The sequence below is a fragment of the Idiotropiscis lumnitzeri genome, chromosome 13 (genome assembly GCF_059441095.1).
Source record: "Idiotropiscis lumnitzeri isolate Australia: NSW breed Sydney's pygmy pipehorse chromosome 13, RoL_Ilum_1.0, whole genome shotgun sequence".
NCBI lineage: Eukaryota > Metazoa > Chordata > Actinopteri > Syngnathiformes > Syngnathidae > Idiotropiscis > Idiotropiscis lumnitzeri.
The window spans coordinates 1,000,871-1,018,836 of record NC_142403.1 but is presented as its reverse complement, the minus strand read 5'-3'; the positions used below and the strand labels follow the sequence as shown (position 1 = coordinate 1,018,836).

The 17,966-nt window shown below is 46.3% G+C and overlaps 1 protein-coding gene and 1 pseudogene across 1 annotated transcript in view; both read left to right on the top strand.

Moving 5' to 3' along the window:
* The window catches only part of ect2 (epithelial cell transforming 2), a 299,642-nt gene that overhangs the window by 25,324 nt on the left and 256,352 nt on the right, over positions 1-17,966 (top strand).
* Positions 2,414-11,972, top strand: LOC148323998 (uncharacterized; annotated as a pseudogene).

Sequence of the window (17,966 nt, the reverse complement as noted above, 5' to 3'; positions counted from 1 at the left end):
CTCACTACTGAGAATTTCAATAAAGTTCACACATTTAAACTAAGTACTATAAATTTAGCATCTGAGAATAATATCATGATTAATCACATTTTTTTAACTACTATTTTTAACTACTATTTTATGTATATATATACATATATACATATATATATATATACATATATATATATATATATATATATATATACATATTTCCAGCCGAGGCTGGAAAGCGGTGTAAGGTGGATCCTTAAACGCGGACTCAGGAGGTAGTGTGGACAGGATGTTTATTTGAGGCCGTCAAGCAATACACAATAATCGCTACGAGAATATCCTTATCAATTTAATGACCGCAAGGGTCCTATGATTACAACCGCCGGGAGGGCGAAACGCAAAACGCTGGGTGACCGAGTCACTCCAAGAAAGTAATAACGAGAGAACAGAAATCGCTTGCAACGCAAGGAACCGAAAACAATGCTTACCACAAAAGGGTGAAGACCAGACCAATTGGAACGAGAAACTTAAAGCGAGCCGAAAAGTAGCTGTGAGCGAACAGAGGACAAAATACGCAAATGACAAAAACGAGAGCAGATCACGAGGAGAACAATCTATGAACAAGAACATGAGCAAGAGCATGAGCAACGCAGGATAATAATCCGACGCGGTTATGTCCACGTCGGCTGCTTAAATAGTCCTTAATCAGAGTCCCAAATTAGGCGCAGCTGTGGCGATCGGGAGCGCGTCCCGCTCGTGGCCGCTTCCCGGAGCGGAGCCGCCGGGCCACGCCCACTCGCTGGAAGCGCAACAGACGGATCGTGACACATATATCTGTATGTGTATATATATACATATATATATATATATATATATGTATATATATATATATATATTCAACAGATATTTTAACTACTATTTTTTGTGAAGATATTCAAACAGATATTTACTTGAATAATATCTTGGAATTGATGCAAAATCACCAAATATGAAGTGCCCTCGTATGATGTCAAATAAAGACTCAACAACTGATCCAAGTTATGTTCCGATAGTTTATTAAATTCTCTGGCATTCAGGAAATAGTGCAAAGACAGATATCCGGGCGGCTTTTTCTTAATCTCACGAGAAACTGTATTCGAGCGAGTACAGTTGAAAAATCGTGCCCTATCTCAGCCCACCCTCACATTTTATTAGATTTCTCTAGTCAGGTTTCTATGACAAGGGTGATGCAGGTTGAAATCGGTCGTCCTTGCTCCCTCCCATGGCACGGGTCTACGTCCAAGCGAAGGTCCTCCCCCGGTTAGTCATCGTCTGGATGGTTGATTCCCATCTGGTCCCCAAGACTGGCATGCCAAGGCTGGCCTTCTCGGGCGGGCAGTCTCTCTGTCTCTCTCCCCGCTGGCATTCCCCTGTAATCTTATCTGTGTGCGTGTGTATGTGCATGTGTATGTGCAAGTGTCTGTGTACATGCGTGTGTATGTGCAGGTGTCTGTGTATGTGCCTGTGGGTGTGCGCATGTATGTGCAAGTGTATGTTTATGTGCCTGTGTGTGTGCATGTGTACATGTATGTGTATGTGCTCCGATCTCCAATTGTTATGTCTTTTGGAATGTGTTTTTACGATAGCGTCCCTGTGACACCTCCAGTGCCCAATTTGGTATGTTTGTATCTCTACAGCCAATGTGGAGAATGTGATTTGTCGTATTTGTCCATGAAGTGCTGTGAATGTGAGTGCAGGTCATGGAAATGCTACGTGTGCAAGTTTGTCTCAGTACTGAAAATCTCAATAAAGTTCACACATTTAAACTAAGTACTATAAATTTAGCATATGAGAATAATATAATAAATCAGAAAACATCAGGACTACAATGCCAGCCATTCTTGTGACCCATGCTTCTAGTTTCATTTGATAAATGCTTCTTGTTTCATCAATGTTTAAAATATTCAGTAAATATGAACCTGCTAACTTTAATAATCGACATTCTGTCCCGTATGTGTTTAAAATAATGCCAGTAATCGTAATACAATCCTTCAGCGTCCTTACGAACCTTGTCACTTGGATTCACAAGAAACAGTTCACTCGACGCTTCCCTTTACCGCACGGGCCTTCTTCTTCTTCAGTTCTGAGTCTCCACCGACGCAGAAGTGTTCTACTATGCCGCCTATTGATTGAATATGATACTCAAGTTCTTTATACTGATGTTCATTCTTCCACACACGGTTGAACCAACAGTTCAGACATACCACATAAAACAACATATTACATTTACGACATAGATGCTTTGCATCAATGCTATTCACAATAGACAATGCAAAAATAATACTGACCACTTAAGCCACTATATGCCACTGGGATCTAACTCTCTTAGTACCATGCGCACATCTTCTTTTCTGACACGAAGACCATTCTCTCGGCACTTGGCGTACATCCACCTGTATCCATGAAGCTGTCCCGAACCTTTAACATGATTACTTATGAATTCAACCTATACTGCAACGTCAGAGAAGTGCTTGCGTCTTGAGTGACCTCTGTCGCGCAAAATTCTCTTAAGTTGTCTTCCGCTAATAATAAATCCATGCCGATTAGCTAGAACTGCTGTTAAGTGTTTGTATCTTAAACCCAAATCAAATTCCCCAATTCATGCTCCATGTTGATCGTAGTGTTGATGATAGCAAGGCAACCCGGAAGTGGAATCTCTCGTTCCGTCACGAATAATTTGCGTTATTTCGCAGTACTAAAAAAAACTCATTGCAATATAACGCAAAGCTATTGCGTTATATTGCAAATGTATTGCATTATAATGCAATTAGTATTGCAATATAACGCAACAGTATAATTATTATATTATACTGTTATATATATTATATTGCAATATATTGCAAAATATTGCATTATAACGCAATCTTAAATATTCTACTGATGTCTCCTGGCGGGCTCCGTACTTAATCAATTGTTCACCATCAACTTAAAATCACTGCTTTGCAGGAAAACATAGGCTGTATTTAATTCAAACATTTCTACTTATTGCAACATACTTTCCCAACTTTTTAACATTCCTGACACACAACCGAATTTGTTTTACATTTTCTCTATTAATCTCTTTGGTGGTTCAATCTGTCTTTTAGGTTTGTTTTTCAGATTCACCCAATTCTTTTGGTGTTAGCGACAGATCAGGTGTATCATTCATTTGCATTTCAGCAGCTTTACTTGGAATGTTGCAGTCCATCAAGTTGACATTTTTGTATTGAAGTACTTCCAACAGGTTTTTTCTGTTGCGCCTTATGGTAGTTCCATAGTCTGTGATATGACCTCAGTCATATCCATAGTCTGTGATATGACCTCAGTTGTAGTCTGGCCGGGAAGATGCTCTCCCTCTACTGGTAATCATGTAACCCAGTACTGCCAGCTCATGGTCAGGCCGTTGGCGACTAAACCGGCAACCCCTTGAACTGTCATCTCTTGGGGAGGGTGATCAGGCACCCCGCGGGACGAAAAGCAATACCCTTGTTGATGTTGACCCTGAAATGCAGTCTGACAGTATCTCCGCCGTCTGGATCTCTCTTCCTGCCGCGGACCAGTATACCAGAAGACCAAGATGGTGGATCGGATGTTGCGCTCCAACTCCACCTTAAACTTCACGCGAACGGCTTCCCTCTCGTCTTTCTTTCTTTCTCTTCCTATCTCCCCCCCAAAAGAAGCCCAGCGGCGAGGGACAACAGGTGACGGGAGCAGGGGCAGGTGAGTCCTGGGAGCTCCTAGCCTGGGATCCACACACTGGCGGCAGACGCTATATGATCACTGTGACGATGAACATGGTGACGACATTGCCCTTCGGTAGCCGCGTCTGTGTCAGGGCAGGGCTTTTTAGCCGTCGCGCTGCCCTCTCCAATATTGGAGAGGGCCCTAGAAAAGGTGCGGCCAAACACGCTCTCTACCTCCAAATCTGGCTGGGAAACCACGTCCGGCAGACTCACCCATTCTTACGGTCAAAAGACAAAAAGAAAGTTGAAATCGCAATCTCTTCGCCTCATCTCCTGGAACGTTCGCACTCTCATGGACCGCAACAACAGCGGTCAGCCACAACGCTGAACCGCCCTTGTTGCAACGAACTCTCCCGGTTCAACATAGATGTGGCGGCCTTGAGTGAGACACGACTGGCTGATGAAGGCCAAATCTCAGAAATTGGGATTGGATACACTTTTTTCTGGAAGGGGAAATCTGCAGCGGAACCTCACATTCATGGAGTCAGATTTGCCATCCGCAAGTCTCTGAAGATGCTCCCTGTGCATGTTAGTGACAGAATAACACCAGTCAGCGTCCTTCTCTAGCATGGACATGTCATCATCATCAGAGTCTATGCCCCCACTCTGGACTCAGACGTTGATGTGAAGGAATCTTTCTATGCATCTCTCCGGACCACCCTCTCTGCTGTTCCCCTGCTTGACAAGCTGCTTCTCTTGGGAGATTTCAATGCAAGAGTGGGCAAGGACCGTGAGCTCTGGCATGGCGTTATTGGGAGACAAGGTATTGGCAACTGCAATTCCAACGGTCTGCCACTCCTTGGTTTATGCACGGAATTTCACCTGTGTATAACCAATACCATCTTTCGACTCCGCACCAGAGATAAGACCTCATGGATGCACCCACACTCACGCCAGTGGCAGCTGATCGACTATGTCATAACCCGAAAGAAAGATCTAGGCATGGTCCTGATCACTAAGGCCCTCAGAGGGGCTGACGATTGTTGGACTGACCATCGTCCCATATTCTACTCTCTGCGCATCCGCCTGAAGCCAAAACCCAGACTGCATGCAAATCCTCCCCGAAAGATGTTTCATGTCTCTGCACTCAAAGATCCGGACACCTCGGCTCAATTCTCCTCTTCCCTGCCTCAACGTCTCCTGGTCGCCAACCATAATCCCTCAGATCCGGAAGCATCTTGGTGAGCCATCAAGAATGCCATATTTTCAACTGCTCATGAAACCATAAGCTTTGTGAAACGACGCTATCAGGACTGGTTCGATGAAAACAACGCTGAAATTTGTGACCTCATTGACCAGAAACGGAGAACTTGGCTAGCATGGGAAAGCCAACCAACATCCAAAAGGATGGAAACGGCTTTTCGTAAAATGAAGGCTGTAGCCCAACAGTCCATCAGGAAGCTGCAGAATAAATGGTGGACCGAGGAAGCCAAAGAGATCCAAGGCTATGCCGACCGGCACGATATAAGGAATTTTTTCCAAGCTGTCCGTACCATCTATGAACCAGTACACAGCCCCTCTCATCCTCTAAGGCACAAGTGTCAAACTCAAGGCCCGGGGGCCAGATCTGGCCCGCGACTTGATTTTATGTGGCCCGCAAAGGGGAAATCTTGTGTGTCAACTTCCTGTTTCTAACACATTTATTTCACTTTTAACAACATTGAGATCTGAGATATCGTCGTTCATTTGTTAGCAATACTCCCCCCTTAAAATAAATTGTTGAGCAAACAATTACTTCCTCGCTTCTGATTTCAAAACTCGCTAACCCATCAGTTTGTTTCGGTACGCGGTAACGACATAACGGCCCTCTGAGGGAAACTATAAGTATAATCTGGCCCATCCACAAAAATGACACCGCTGCTCTAAGGTCTGCTGATGGGGTACTCCTAAAGGAGGAAGATGCTATTCTTGCGCGGTGGAAAGAGCACTTTGAAGACCTACTGAACCGGCCCGCCCAAGCTTCCGAAGACTTCCTCCGCGATATTCCTCAGTATCCAATCAAATCATGCATGAGTCATCCACCCACTCTCGAGGAGACACGGGAAGCGATCAAACAGATGAAGCCCAATAAAGCTTCTGGTCCTGATAGCATCCCAGCTGAGCTCATACAGCATGGTGGGGGGTGTCTTCTGAGACGAATCCATCTCCTGTTCCTGTCGATGTGGGAATCTGGGTATATCCCCCAAGACCTACGGGATGCAACCATCGTGACCATCTTCAAGAAAGATGACCACTCTACCTGTGGAAATTACCATGGCATCTCCCTGCTCTCCACCACTGGGAAGATTTTCGCCAGGCTCCTCCACAAACGCCTCCTTGACCTCAGTGAGTCTGTTCTCCCAGAGTCCCAGTACGGTTTCCGACCAAGCCGTGGAACCACTGACATGACATTCTGCGCTCGCCAGCTGCTCGAAAAAGCCAGGGAACAACAGCAACCCATGTCAATGATTTTCTTTGACCTGTATAAGGCCTTTGACTCCGTCCCTCGTACTACCCTTTGGAGACTGCTTGAGAAGTTTGGCTGTCTCCATAACTTTGTCCAACTAGTGCGGGGCCTAAACGATGGAATGATGGGCTCTGTCATACATGGTGCTTCTCTTTCACCATTATTCCCCATTGCCACCGGGGTCAAGCAGGGAGGGTCATTTCCGAATCTAACCTAAAACTTCGTCCTCGTTTTAGCAATTCCTTTAAAACATTTGAAGTTCTCATTATGCGATCCTCAGCCGAGCTGCCGTTTTATCTTGCCGTTCTTTATCGTCCACCTGGCTCTTACTCCGGCTTTTTAGATGAATTTTCTGAATTCGTAGCTGATTTAGTAACTCATGTGCATAATATACTTATCATGGGCGACTTCAACATTCATATGAATCTCCCGTCTTAACCACTTACCGTGGCGTTTCGGACAATCATTGATATGTTTGGTTTCACGCAAATAATAAATGAAGCAACGCATATAAATGGCAACACGCTAGATTTGGTATTAGCATCTTCAAAAATAATTGTATTACCATATACCAGTGCTATATCTGACCATTACTTTATCAAATTTGAAGTCTTGGCTCATTGTCATCGTTCTGACCATAATCAAAATTATAGCAGCCGTAACTTTAGCTCCTCAACCATCGTTGCGCTCTCTGAGCTACTCCCTTTAGCAACTGCTTCGTTTCCTAATTATATTGGTACGATTGATGATCTCACAAACAACTTTAATGTCGCTTTGTTAAATGCGCTTGACTCCGTCGCGCCTTTAAAAACTAAAACTCGTCCAAAGAGGCTTACTCCGTGGTTTACAGAGGAAACGCGCATACTGAAACGATCTTGTAGGAAGCTTGAGCGCAAATGGCGTGCGACCAAACTTGAGGTCTTCCGTCAGGCATGGTGCGATAGTTTACTAATATACAAAGAAGCGCTTAATCTAGCCAAAACTAATTATTATTCTAGATTAATTGTTTTACATAAAAACAACACTAAATATTTATTTGATACCGTAGCAATGCTAACGCAACAGCGACCAACCTCGGATAGCTCTTCCTATTCAGCTCACGATTTTATGCAATTTTTTACTCAGAAGATAGAATGTATTCGTGATGAGATTAAAGACACTGTTCTTAAAATTCCGTCGAATTCCGCGATAAATGGTGTTAATAGGGACATTAGGGCTGATAACTGTCCGATAACCTTATGTCAATTTAAAAAAATATCTCTTGAGAGCCTAACAAAATTGGTTAGTGCGGCAAAACCGACAACTTGTGTGCTCGATCCGCTTCCTGGCAAACTAATTAAAGAACTGTTTACGACCCTAGGACCGTCTGTTTTAAATATAATTAATCTATCACTTACCACGGGTGTAGTACCAGCAGCTTTTAGGACCGCCGTTATCCGACCGTTACTTAAGCAACCAAACCTTGACCCAGAGAGTCTCAACAACTATAGGCCGGTTTCAAATCTTCCGTTTATTGCAAAAATTCTTGAAAAAGTCGTAGCGCAACAACTTAATGAATATATGACTGCCAATAATCAATTTGAACCTTTCCAATCGGGTTTTAGAGCCGACCACTCTACTGAGACGGCCCTTGCTAAAGTTACTAATGATCTTCTCATAGCTTTGGACGCCGACACCTCATCAATATTACTCTTACTCGATCTTAGTGCCGCTTTTGATACCGTTGATCATAACATATTATTAAAACGCCTTGAAACGGTTGTTGGCATTTCAGGTTCAGCGCTTTCTTGGTTTAATTCGTATCTGTCGGAGAGGACGCACCGTGTAATTCATGGCAATACGACTTCGGATCTTTGTAAGATCACATGTGGAGTTCCGCAGGGATCGGTACTTGGACCTCTATTGTTTAGCATCTATATTATACGGAAATATAACATTAGTTTTCACTGTTATGCTGATGATACGCAATTATACGTGCCGTTGGATATAACGAATCCGCGCGACTGCTATAAATTAGAGGCGTGCCTTGCCGAAATTAAACAATGGATGTCTTTCAATTTTTTGCGTCTTAACTCAGATAAAACCGAGATGCTCATCAATGGACCAGCGCGTCATCTGTACCTTTTCAAAGACACCACTCTGAATATCGATAAATGTAATATTACCCAAAAGGATTCAACAAAAAATCTCGGTGTTATATTTGACGCAACTATGTCTTTTCAAATGCACATTAAAAATATTACTCGAACTGCGTTTTTTCATCTGCGTAACATTGCTAAAATTCGCCCAATTCTATCAACGTGTGACGCGGAAATCTTAATCCATGCGTTTGTTACGTCTCGCCTCGACTATTGTAACGCTTTGCTCTCGGGTTTCCCCATGTCTAGTATTAAAAGTCTGCAGTTAGTTCAAAATGCAGCAGCTAGACTCTTAACTAAGACGAGAAAGTTTGATCATATTACCCCGATATTAGCCAATTTGCATTGGCTTCCGGTCCACTTGAGATGTGATTTTAAAGTTCTGCTACTTACTTTTAAAATATTGCACGGCTTAGCACCTTCCTATCTCGTTGACCTCGTGGTACCATATGTTCCGTCCCGAAACCTTCGCTCACAAAATGCTGGTCTTTTAGTGATCCCGCGAGCCAAAAAGAAGTCCGCAGGTTCTAGAGCGTTCTCTATTCGGGCACCAATGCTTTGGAATGCACTACCCTCAGATATTAGAGGCGCCACTTCAGTAGAAATGTTCAAAACACTATTAAAGACGCATTTATACTCTTGTGCATTTAGCTGAAATATTTGTTGGCCTGTTTACTGCCGCTTTTTTTTTCTCTTTTGTTTTCTTTTCTGCCCCCTTTTCCCCCGGCTGGGGGATTAGGTGACGGTGACCCACTAGAAAGTTTAAGGCATTGACCAACTGGGCATGCACCTGTTCCAGTGATGTCGTCTTCCTGCAGCGCGACATTTGATCAATTTATTTATATACTTTAGCATCTAATTTAATTATTTGTTGGCCTGTCTACTGCCGTTTCTTCTCTTTTCTGCCCCCTCCTTCCCCTGCTTGGGAATTAGGTGATGGGGACATGCTTTGAAGATTACGGCACTGACGAACCGGGAAGGGACCTGCTCTGCCGAAGTCGTCTTCATGCAGCGCCTTTTCTGATTTCCTTATATTTCAGCACTTCATTGAACTACTTGTTGGCCTGTTTGCTATTTCTGTTCTTTCTTTTCTGTTCCCAATTCCCCGAATTAGGTGATGGCGATTCACTTGGAAGTGGCTGTACTGAATTTACACCAACTGACTGGTACAAGATCGAAGGCTCATCTTCGGATATGCTGCCATGGATATTACGGCCCTGGATGAGGACCCACTCCACTGAAGTCATCTTCCTGTAGCACTTCATTCAATTGACTCTTATATTATCTCATCTATTATTGCATAGCATCATTGTATGTGTCAAATGTTGCCCAGTTGGCATCCATTGCAGCCTGGTCATCCTGGAAGGGGGATTCCCCCATCTGTGGTCCCTTCTCAAGGTTTCTCACTTATCCCCTAATGAGGTTTTTTGAGTTTTTCCTTGCCCTCCTGGGGGTTAAGATCGGGGATGTCGATTGTGGCTATGTAAAGCCCTTTGAGACTGTCTGTGATTAAGGGCTATACAAATAAAATTGACTTGACTTGACTTGACATGTGTGCTCGCGCCGACACTCTTCTCACTCTACCTGGCAGCTGTTCTGCTACGTGTCAATATGTCTAACCCTCATATTGTAGTGCGTATTAGATACAGGATGGATTGTGGTCTTTTTAACCTGCGACGTCTGAAAGCACGGACGAAGACATCGGAAGTGAGTGTCTCAGAACTCCAGTACGCTGACGACTGCTGTGTCCCAGCCTCCTCTCCCGCTGACCTACAGGAGTCTACTGATGCCTTTGTGGAAGCATATGAGAGTGCAAGCCTGGAAGTCAATGTTGGAAAAACAAAAGTCCTGGCACAATCCCATCCTGCCTGCCCTCTCCATCCTTTTGACATAGCCATCCACGGCGATACAGTCGAACAGGTCCCCAGATTTTGCTATCTCGGGGCTATGGTCAATAACACCAATGACCCAAGCAAAGATATAAACAACAAGAGTTGCTCTGGCCATCAAGCCTTTGGTAAGCTCTATCACAGTGTGTTCTCACAACATGGTTTGTCAGCACAAACCAAGATTAATGTTTACAGAGCTGTTGTGATTCCAACCCTTACCTACGGGTCGAAGAGCTGGACCCTCTATTGGAAAAACATCAGGACCTTGGAGAGGTCCCATCAGCAAAAGCTGCGGGCAATCCTGGGAATTGACTGGAAAGCATGCATCACCAACAACGACATCCTAACCCATGCCGGCCTCCCAAGCGTAGAAGCGATCATCTCAAAGAACCATCTGCGCTTCTTTGGGCATTTATGTCGCAGAAAAGACTCCTCCCTACCCAAACAGACGTTATTTTGTGAACTGGCTCATGGCTCTAGACGGGTAGGGGGCCCTAAGAGACGGCTGAAAGACCAGTTCAAACAGCTACTCCGAAAGAGCAAGATTCCCGTGGACAACTGGGAGGCTCTGGCCGCGGACCGCTTAGAATGGAGAGGCACAATAGCCTATGGTGTCATGAAATTTGAACAAGACCGGGCATGAGCAGCTGAAGAAAAAAGGCGACAAAGACACCAACGCCTCTTGTTACCCCGTCCACCTCCGACAATTCCGTGTCCAGACTGTCCTCGACTTTCCACTCACACCTTGGACTCTACAGTCACCAACAGGCACACACAATGAAATAAAATTATCACAAAACATGTATCTCTCATGCCATTCATATCCCCAAAAGAAATAAAAATAACAAAAAAAGATTACAGCAATCCCATTCAGCCTCAGCCAATCACATGGCTGTTTAGAGAGATGTGAGTGATGTGCTTTGGGCAGTGTGTTTTTATTTATTTTTTTATATTTTTGCAGTCTGTTGTCTAAACCTGTGCTGTTTCTTGCTTTCAATAACATAAATCATAAGACAGACTACGACATCGTGCACAGCTGCCTTTTTGTCCAGCTTTCTCCTGCAAGATCTGGCCCGCGACCTGATTTTATGTGGCCCGCAAAGGGGAAATCTTGTGTGTCAACCTCCTGTTTCTAACACATTTATTTCACGTTTAACAGCATTGAGATCTGAGATATTGTCATTCATTTGTTAGCAATACTCCCCCTTTAAAATAAATTGTTGAACAAACAATTACTTCCTGGCTTCTGATTTCAAAACTCGCTAACCCATCAGTTTGTTTCGGTACGCGGTAACGTCATAACGGCCCTCTGAGGGAAACCATAAATATGATCTGGCCCATCCACAAAAATGAGTTTGACACCACTGCTATACAGGGTCGCGGGAGGGTGCTGGAGCCTATCCCAGCTGACTACATGCGAAAGGCGCACTACACCCTGAACTGGTGGCCAGCCAGTCACAGGGCAGACATAGACACTGTCACTGAGTGGGAACTGAACCCACGCTGCCCGCACACAACTCGGGCGAGTGTACCACTACACCATTAGTGACTCGCGGGTTTATTATATTGTTCTCATATGGTAAATTTAGATTACTTAGTTTAAATGTGTGAACTCTGTTGAAATTTTCAGTCGTAAGACCTCAAACATGCAAACATAGTATTTTCATGACCTACACTCACATTTACAGCCGACATATTCAGTCTGCACATTACAAACAGATTACAAACCAGATCGCACTTTATGGACACAAATCTGATAAAGCACATTTTCCACATAGGGCGTAGAAGATGCAAACATACCAAATTGGGCACTGGAGGGGTCACAAGGATGCTATTTCAAAAACACATTGTGAAAGACATAACAATTTGAGATCGGAGCACACACACATGCACACCAACAAGATTACAGGGAAGAGACGCCTCCCAGTTCAAAGCAGGCCCCAGTGCCCCTATATGGGCAAAGTGTCTGCTTGCTCTGTATGGAGAAAGCCGGCATCATATCTGAGGAGCTGCGCAGCAGCGTCACAGAATCTGACAATTACAGAGGGAACCTGGCGTGTTTGTGGGAGAACTTGCCCAGCTGTTTATTTCTGATACAGAAGACGATTTTGATGGATTTGTGGATGATGACTGATCAATAATAATGTGAGTACATTGTTAAATAGTTCAATAAAATACAACCAAACTCAGTTTTGCTACTGTTGCCTTTTTAAAAACAGCAAGCCACGCTAGCCATGCTATCTTATGATTTAGTATGCATGCATGTTAACTAAGGTATTGTATAGTAGGCTGGGAGGCGGAATTTTGCTGGGCCTACACTATTATGCTATTCAGTTGATTTGGGGTGATAGTTTCAGTTTTGATGTAACACCGTGACCGCACATCGTTTGTTTATTAGTGACTTGCTCACACCGGCATTGTGTCGGCATCCCATCTGGGGGGCTGCGCGACAGCGCGACGGCGAGACAGACTGATAATGACTCTCGTGTTTGGTGGAGAACGCGTCCAGCTGTTTATCTTGGATACAGAAGACAACGACTTGGTGCATTTTTAGATGAGGACAACTTCAGCACGTTGTTAAAAGCTAAAATAAAGTACCACCGAACTCCCGCTGCCATATTAAAAACACGCTAGCGCGACTGAGCAGCTAGCGCGACTGCTCGGTTGCTCGGTTCTGTTTGCGCCCAATGATACGGTGCGTTCTAGCTATGTATTAAATACAGAAATAGCACCCTCAACTGGTACTGCGCCCTTTGATACGGTGCATCTTTTGGCCGTAAAAATATGATATATATATATATATATATGTATGTATGTAGTAGGGGTCCCAATCCTGTTCCTCGAGGGCCGGTGTCCTGCAGGTTTTCCATCTCTCCCTGCTGCAACACAGCTTATTCAAATGATCAGATAATCAGCAAAGTCTGTACAAGCTAGATAACGATCGCTCAGGTGTGTTGCACCAGGGATAGGTGGAAAACGGCCAGGACACCGGCCCTCGAGGAACAGGATTGAAGACCCTTGATTTATAGACATCAAATGCAACGTTATTCAGACATGGCTGCTTGAAAGTCACACGACTGATGATTTAAGCAGAAGTCTGAAAGAAATTGCAGAGGATGGAAATCGGTGCGCCCAAACGCAACTATACCTGTTTTAGTTTATTTATTTTTCAATATTTTTTGAGTTGTACGATACACTTCAATACATATTTGTATACAAAGTACAGTGGTTTAAAAAATATTTAAGGGATAAAGTGTTTATTTTCTGCCAATACTGCAAATACAGTCAAGCACCCAAGATGATACACTACTGTATTTGGATGAGTTTTGTGTTACGGCACTTCATCGACACAAATATGATAAAGCACATTTTTCACATATGCCGTAGACACACCAAATTGGGCAATGGAGGGGCCACGAAGATGCCATTGCTTGCAAAAGCACACACAGATAATTGCATACAGACAAGACTACAGGAGACTGCCTGCCGGAGAAGGCCAGCCTTGGAATGCCAGTCCTGGGAACCAGAAATCCAGGCGATAACCAACCTGAAGAGGACATTCCCTTGGACGTGGACCCGTGCCATGGGAGGGCGCGAGGACGACCTATTTCAACCCACATTACCCTTGTCATAGAAACTCGGTGAGAAAAATCATATAAAATATGAGAGTGGGCTGAAAGAAAGTGCGATTTCTCCAACTGTACTCGCTCGAGTACCGGTTCCCGTGAGGATAAGAAAAAGCCGCCCAGATATCTGTCTTTGTACTATTTCCTGAACTGCAGAGAATTTAAGAAACTAACGGAACAAAACTTGGATCAGTTGTTGAATCTTTAGTTATCTTTCTTGAATATAAAAAGCAAACACGCATTGAGAGTACTCATTGAGTACATTTAGTTAACAAAAGGTTTGTTTTTTATATTCAAAAAACTATAATAACCCATACACCAAATGAAACCATTTTCCACGGGAAGAATAATCACTTTCCCGGACGTAGGCGGTTCCAAGACCTCTGCAGTCTTCATCTCCCATTGACTCCCGAACGCCTCCCTCCACCTCCAGGCCGTGCCAACACTGATTCTGTCAACCGGGGGAGGGTGCAGAGACAGTAAAAACAATGGGACAGCTGTGGAACAGAACCCGAAATCAGTCTGGCCCTGGGTCTACAAACCCTCCGGCAGAGACAGTAATATGATACCTTGATAGTGACGCGGAGTATTCAACATCCGTGATAGACGTCTGAACCCAGTCAGCCGCCTCCACACACCACTTCACCATGGAGCCTAAATCTTTAGTATGATGATGCGCAACAATAGTCAATGTGATTTGAAGCTTGGTGATAGAAAACAATTCACACCATTTCCGCTGCTCTGGGACAAGACACACATGTGAGGCAACGCCGGTAGACAAGAGCTACACCTGACTGAATTTGGGTGAATGCATCTTGATAAACCAAATCTAATGTGCGATCATGATACAGTCCACAATGTCATGGGTCAATTGGTGAATTGAATGGGTGGAGGTTGCTACACCACTCAGACCAGAGCAGGAACAGGGCATACACACCGTGGAGTGATGGAGACACTGGTTTCAGACCTGCCCTCAGATGTTTCAGTTCAACCACTGAAACGGAGGAGAGCACGACATATGCTCCCCCTGCGGATATGCACAGTCAAATTCAGTCCCATCTAGAAATGCCACTCGAATTCCAGTGTTTGTTTAGTCAATGGCAGTGACTCAGGCAATCTCAAGTGTTGTTGCTCGCTGGGCGATGCAGAAGGAGCTCACGTGGAATATCTCGCCCCAGTATCAAACACCATCGAAAACTGTTGTCCATCCACCGTCACCGGAAGGGCAGGGACCTGCCAGTCTTCGAACGCTGAAGCCCCGCGGGAACCCCTATAGTGGAATGGGGTACCGAGCAGGGTGGTGTCAAGAGTGGTGGCATCCCCTGTGCTGGTGGAGCTCTTTGTGAAAGGTTTGGCACTGGACCACCGGATGGCATATTCTAGGAAGTGGCTCGATATGGACAGCTCATCACCCAGTGACCCAACACCCCAGAGCAAGAGCATGCCCCACTCAAAACCCCATGTCTATAACCACCCCTACCCCTGTTACCGCAATCCCGACCTCGTTGACCGGCCTGGTACGGACAGCAAGCCTGCTGCAGCGCCGCGTTACCAGAACCTTGCCTAGGAGCAGCAGAAGCGGAAGGAACAGGTGCAATGGGAGCTGCATGCATTGGCTGTTGCTTCCCATTTTTATTTATATATGTATATGTATGTATGTGTATATATATATATATATATATATATATATATATGTATGTATGTGTATATATATATATATATATATATATATATATATATGTATATATATGTATGTATGTGTATATATATATATATATATATATATATATATATATGTATATATATGTCACGATCCGTGTCTGTTTGTTTTTCAGCGAGTGGGCGTTCCCTCCGCGCCCGGGCCGTACTGCAGCGTCTCCTCGAAAACAAGCTCTACGTAAAGGCAGAGAAGTGCGATTTTCATAAGACCTCGGTCCAGTTTCTCGGATTCGTGGTAGAAAACGGGCAACTCAGAGCCGCGTGCGGTGATAGAATGGCCGACGCCTACAACGCGTAAACAGCTACAGCGTTTTCTCGGGTTCGCCAACTTCTACCGGCGCTTTACCAAGGACTATAGCCGTCAGGCACTGCCCCTCACCCGCCTTACGTCCACCAAGACCCGCTTTACGTGGGATAGCCTCGCAGAAGCCGCGTTCAAGAACCTAAAGAGAGCTTTCACTAACCCGCCGGTTCTGCACCATCCTAATCCCGATCTGTCTTTCGTTGTAGAGGTGGACGCATCAGATTCAGGAGTGGGGGCCGTCTTGTCCCAGCGTTCCCCGGTCGACCGGAGGCTCCACCCCTGCGCCTTCTTCTCCCGCCGGCTCTCTCCGGCGGAAGCTAACTACGACGTGGGCAATCGGGAACTTTTGGCCGTTGTGTTGGCACTCCAGGAGTGGCGCCACTGGCTGGAGGGCACCCCGGAGCCATTCACGGTTTTCACAGACCACAAGAACCTTTCCTTCATTCGATCCATGAAAAGACTAAATCCGCGGCAGGCGCGTTGGTCGCTCCTGCTAAGCCGCTTCAACTACACCTTGACTTACCGCCCAGGTTCGCGAAACACCAAGCCAGATGCCTTGTCACGTATCCACGACTCCTGGGAGGAGGAGGAGGAAGGTCCGGCAAGCGTGGTTCCAAGTCATCGCGTGGTGGGGGGCCTGCAGTGGAGGATCGAGCAACAGATCCGGGAAGCGCAGGAGGAGACCGGCGCTCCGGCCGGATGTCCCGAGGGACGACTGTACGTCCCGACCCAACATCGCGCGGAGGTGATTAAATGGGGACATGCTTCCAAGCGGGCCTGCCACCCGAGCATTCGCCGCACCCTGGGACTGATCGGGCAACGCTTCTGGTGGCCATCCCTAAAGACTGACGTAACAGACTATATTCGGGCATGCTCCGCTTGCGCCACCAGCAAATCCTCTCACCAACCGCCGGCGGGACTCCTGCAGCCCCTACCGATTCCTGCACGTCCATGGTCCAACATAGCTTTGGATTTCGTCACCGGTCTACCCGCATCACGAGGAAAGACAGTCATCCTGACCATCGTGGACCGGTTCTCCAAATCAGCGCACTCATCCCCTTGTCCAAGCTTCCTTCCGCTCTGGAAACGGCCAACCTCCTGGTACAACACGTGGTGAGACTGCACGGGATTCCGGACGACCTGGTGTCCGACCGTGGGCCGCAATTCATCTCACGGGTCTGGAAACGGTTTTGCCAGTCGCTGGGAGCTACGCCGAGCCTGTCTTCCGGGTACCATCCGCAGTCCAACGGTCAGTCGGAGAGGGCCAACCAGGACCTCGAAGCAGCTCTTTGGTGCGTTTGCAACAACCAGCCTTCGTCCTGGGTCGACCACCTACCTTGGGTAGAATACGCCCATAATACCCTGGTCTCATCTGCCACCGGGCGGTCCCCCTTCATGACCGCCTATGGCTCCCAACCGCCGCTGTTTCCTACCCAGGCAGGCGCGGAGGAGGTGCCGTCGGTCCAGCGCCACCTCAAGAGGGCCCACCAGGTATGGAGGGAGGCCAGGGCGGCTCTCTCCCGAACCGCGCAGCGCAACTAGCGAATCGCGGATCACCGTCGACGACCGGCACCCGCTTACAAGACCGGGGACCAAGTCTGGCTGTCCACTCGGGACCTCAACCTAGCGGCGGCATCCCGGAAACTGGGCCAGAGATTCGTGGGACCCTTTGAAGTGGAAGCTATCGTCAACCCCGTCTCCGTCCGCCTGAAGTTGCCCCCCACCATGAATGAAAATACACCCGGTCTTCCACGTCTCCTTGATCAAGCCGGCTCATCCATGCCACATGGTTCCTCCTTCCACCCCACCACTACCTCCGGAGATCATCGACGGGGGCCCAGCGTACAAGGTCCGAGAGATTTTGGACTCCAGGCGCAGGGGAAGGGGTTTCCAGTACCTGGTCGACTGGGAAGGCTATGGTCCGGAGGAGCGTCAGTGGGTTCCCCGCTCCTGGGTCCTGTGTGCATCTCTGATCCGCGACTATCACAACGCTCACCCCTCCAAACCAGGTGGTCCGCCGAGAGGCGTCCGTTAAGGGGGGGGTACTGTCACGATCCGTGTCTGTTTGTTTTTCAGCGAGTGGGCGTTCCCTCCGCGCTCGTCCCGTCGC